The sequence below is a fragment of the Glycine soja genome, chromosome 14 (genome assembly GCF_004193775.1).
Source record: "Glycine soja cultivar W05 chromosome 14, ASM419377v2, whole genome shotgun sequence".
In the NCBI taxonomy this organism is placed as follows: domain Eukaryota; kingdom Viridiplantae; phylum Streptophyta; class Magnoliopsida; order Fabales; family Fabaceae; genus Glycine; species Glycine soja.
In genome coordinates, this window is record NC_041015.1 from 24218109 (window position 1) to 24222618 (window position 4510).

Sequence of the window (4510 nt, forward strand, 5' to 3'; positions counted from 1 at the left end):
CGTCTTTGAATACGAGCCATTTTAATTTTTAATGCGCCCTTCGCGTCCGTTCCTCTTCTTTCCGCAAATGTGGCACTCATTCCTTTTCTTTCCCCACTCCCTAGCTGTCTTCTCCTTCTCCTCTTTCCATTACATTTCTCCACCTTCTCCCTGGTACCACCAGCGCCCCCATTCCCCTCTCCTCCAGTAAAACTACAAAAAACCCTAACCCCAAAAAAAACCCAAACCCCTGTCGCGATGAAATCTCCACCCCCAAATAGCTCTTTGGAATAGAACCAAGGAACTTACCAAATCCATTACATGCTATCGGGGTTTTGGCGTGTTTCCGGTGTGAAAGAAGGAAAAAGAAATGTGTACACGACGGTGATGTACGTAGGTACACTGAAGGACTATGAATTCTACATAGCCATATGCGTGCTTCTCAAATCGTTGGCTATGCTCAATTTTGTAAATTTCATTTGATTTTGTAAATTAATGATTTTGTTTTTGTACAAGCTCTCAACTTTTATTATATGAACGAGAAGTTTCTTTTTTCCTTTTTGAGTTTATTTGAACTTGTGGTGTTCTAATTGTATATATTTTTGTGCAGGTGTCAATCGGTACTACTACATGTGTTTGAATGACCTACTTGCACTTGGCGGTGGGGGTAATTATGCTTTATGCTTAAAAGAATATTTGTTTGTATTTAATAATGCTGCTTAGTTTTTGTTCCAGTACATTTTAATTGTAATTGAAGTACACTAGTGGGCCTTCTGACACATTTCGAAGCAAATGTCTAACTCATAGTCCAGAGTTTGAGTTGAAGAATGTTGAAGCACTTGTTGCTGCGTTGAGTGTCTTCAACTGCTTGGTTAACGTTGCACAAGCTCAATCTGCAAACGCCACCACTGATCCTTCCGAAGGTGAGTGCTTTCTGGTTTTCTTTTTCTATGTTGACAAAGAATTTTAAATCTGATTAAATCTGAAATTGATGATTAATTTTATAGTTGGTCTAAAAGACTAAAACTTTAAGGAATTCATGAAGGTTTTTTGGAAATCAAAAGTAATTATACAGGTGAAATCAAAAGACTACTAGTTTTCTGGTTAATTTGTGGCATGTTGGGAAAGGTTTGAACTTTTGGGAATTTTCTCAGTTTCAATTTTCCAGGAGATTCAGAGAAATAGCTAACTCTTCTTCATCATCAATTTTCTCAGTTTCAATTTTTGTACCATGCTTTCTCACGATTTCTTATTTCTGTTTTTAAATACTTAATTCTTTATTAAAATTTTCTTATTGCAAATTAGCAATTGCCTGATTCTGAACAAGTTGATGTTGATTACTATGGTGTATGTGCTTGATCGAGACTTTGAGTGTTGCTGTTCGAGAAGTCAATTACTATGGTGTATGTGTTTAATTCTTTAATATTGAGCTATGAGAAACATGAATTTCCAACTGGAAATCAATTTCATTACTAGCTTGATATAGAGAGAGTTCTTGATCTTCGTAAGTGCTTAACACATTTAGATTTGTCAAATTATAAAGATCAAAGAGAAATATCAGGGAAAAATAATGTTGCTAACTCAAGGGGACTATAACTTCCATATTGATGTCTAATGAATATACTCTTGCCATGACAACATTTAGCAGAACCCCACTAAATGGAAGGGTTAAGTTAATGTAGAAAATTAGAACATTACAATGTAGTTATTGTAAATTGTGACACAAGATAGCTGAAAGGTTTCCAAAGCACTTTTCCTTTTTAATCTTCTAAAAGCAAAGTCATTTGTGATGTGTTCATTACGTGGCTGATTGTTTGAATATTTTCCCTTTCATTTGTGTCCTTATTTACTTGTTGCTTGATGGCTTGTTTGTTAAATCGTGGGCATAGACTTAGTTTAGGGTAGGCCTGCGAATGAAGTGCCAAAAGGAAAGTACTCTGCAGAATGGCTTTTCAAGCATGAATAATAGACAGACTTATTTTTTGTTTAATATAATTTTTCAAAAATATAATAGTATTGATAAAGATTTTGTTACAAATTTTATCTAGAAATTAACATATCTTAAGAAATATATATACAATTATATATGTAAATACTGAAGATAGTTATATATATATATATATATCAAAGTGTGAATAGACTCACCACTGACAAGAAAAAATGTCTGTCCAAATTAGAAAAACAAAGTGGGGGTAGAAAATATCTCTACTTTTAGTTTCATAAACAATTAAAAAATATAACGTAAAAATAAAAAACTAAAAACAAATAGTTTTTTTGTTAAAAAGGAACTAATAGAATGATTTTTTTAATTAAATTTTATCTTTTTAAACTAGTATTAAACATTCTTGATCATTTACTTTGTTTATTTCTTTCATAGGCTTGTTTCTTATAATTTTTGTAAAGAATCATTTTAATTTTTAAACCTTTTCATGAGTTTATTTAAGAATTTCAAAATAATGAAAAAGAATTTTGTTACTCCAATTGGAAATGGGCCGAAATTTTGAATTCTCAAGTAGTCACATAAAAATATGTTATCTAATCATATATACTTTCATTTTATTTTTTTCTTACTCTTTATTCCTTTTTTATTGCATTATTTATCACTTTTTATATTTTTCTTTTTACTTATTTTCTCTCTCTTGATTCCAATTCAAGTCATCCCATAATCGTTAGACGCTTACCAAGAAAAACTTCACTAGCTAGTTTGGTAAATATCCTAATAAAATATAATTTAAACCTTTTCTAAAATTTGAATTTTTCTAACTTAGTATTTATTTTAGTTCTACTTAGGAATGATAATTCAACCTAAATCTCGTAAATATTCAATAAAATTATTTATAATGAATAAATTTCATCTATTAAATGAATTTTAGTTTGTATTTGATTAATTAATTTTATATTATAAATTTAAATAATTACTTTTTGTTGAAATTATGTTAAAAATTATTTTTCTGTGTTTTGTATTGAATTATTAACCTTTTCTTGATGTAGGTTTTCTGTCTTGCGTTCTACAGTTTCTCCAATGGACTTAATTTATTTGGAAATACTTATTGTCTCTATTCACTGGACTTAATTTATTTTGTTCAATGCTTATTTGGTATTTGACACGGGAATGGGATGGACTAAACATTTTCAATGGCCCTGCAGGTTGGATCAATATGCTATAGCAAAATTTGCTAAAAGTTTTCAAATGATTCCTAGAACTTTGGCTGAGAATGTTGGGTTCAATGCTGGCATTGATTTGGAAGAAGGCGTATGTAAGGATATCTCAACCTTGTGCATTTGGGATCTCCATGTGACTAAGTAAGCCATGATCTAACACAAGCTTATTTTATATGGTGGCAACCCGTAGTTTGAGCAAATAATGAAGTGGCCTTTCATTGCTATTGTGGAGAATTAGAGATTTCTCTAAAAACTCTTCCCATATAAAAAATATATAGACAATAATTAAGGGTTCTTGTAATTGATGGAGCTGATGCTTTCTTCGACTGTTAAGATTTGAAATAATTCTATTCTATGTTGAATCGGAATTTATCTTCATATCTCCCGGAAAATTAGTTTCATCTTATTGTTTTTTTTTCTGTTCAGGTTATTTGCTCTTAAATATGCTACTGATGTTGCATGCACTGTACTACGTGTGGACTAGGTAATCAATTAATTTCTGTTTTCCAGTCTATTTCTGTTTGCCACCTTAATATGTACCTCGAACACATTTTTCTTTTGGGGAACAATCTCAAACAAAAGTTTCTTTATGGTTAATAAATATAGTTATGAAGGAATTAGATCGTTTGCAAAGTGATGACCTTTAAAACTCCCACTGTCATACAAGCTCAAAAATTAGGATCTCCATGTAACTCAAATTTTTTTCTTTGGGGAAATATTTTTGTCTAATTTTCTCAGCATTGTGGAAATTGATTTTCATTTTCGTTTTTCAGATTATTATGGCAAAACCAACTGGTGGCATGGATGAAGACTAAAATTAATGGTTTGCTTTGGCCATGCTTGTATCTCAACATGATGACTTGAATTTGCCTTAGGCATGTTTTCTTTATTTAGACTTTAGTATTGATGGCGATCTTACAAATTTTGAATTTTATTTAATTTGCCATGAAATACAAAGAGATGTGGTCTGCATGTAAAACAACATTTTATTCATAGCAATGTTATATATTATATAGTAATTTAAATTCTTGCAAAATTGTAGACTATCATTAATTATGTAAATTCTTGTATTATGTAATTAAATGATTTTACAATTGTTAAAAATGATAAGTATATTTTTGCTTCAAATCAATGTTTAGAAAAAATGAAATAAAAAATTAAAATTAATAAAACTACACCAAAAATATTTTTTTTTTAAAAAATTATTCTAAGACAATTATTGGAAGAACCGTCTTAGTAGGTCTTTGGTTGACATGAGAATCTACGACGGTTATACGCGTAACCGTCTTAGTAGGTCTTTGGTTGACATGGGAATCTACGACGGTTATTTCAAAAATCGTCTTAATATGTCTAACTTTTTAAGACGGTT

General features: G+C 30.5%; 1 long non-coding RNA gene across 4 annotated transcripts; it reads left to right on the top strand.

The window, feature by feature from the left end:
* On the top strand, window positions 1–4177 carry LOC114384563. 4 transcript variants are annotated; one of them, XR_003660721.1, is made up of 6 exons: window positions 3–447; window positions 590–640; window positions 715–902; window positions 3127–3282; window positions 3568–3625; window positions 3915–4177. It is a non-coding gene; the product is annotated as an uncharacterized LOC114384563 (long non-coding RNA). The 4 variants fall into 4 exon arrangements; XR_003660723.1 differs by having other exon boundaries at window positions 3–376; XR_003660720.1 differs by having other exon boundaries at window positions 1–447; window positions 590–902.
* Window positions 4178–4510: the final 333 nt, after the last annotated feature.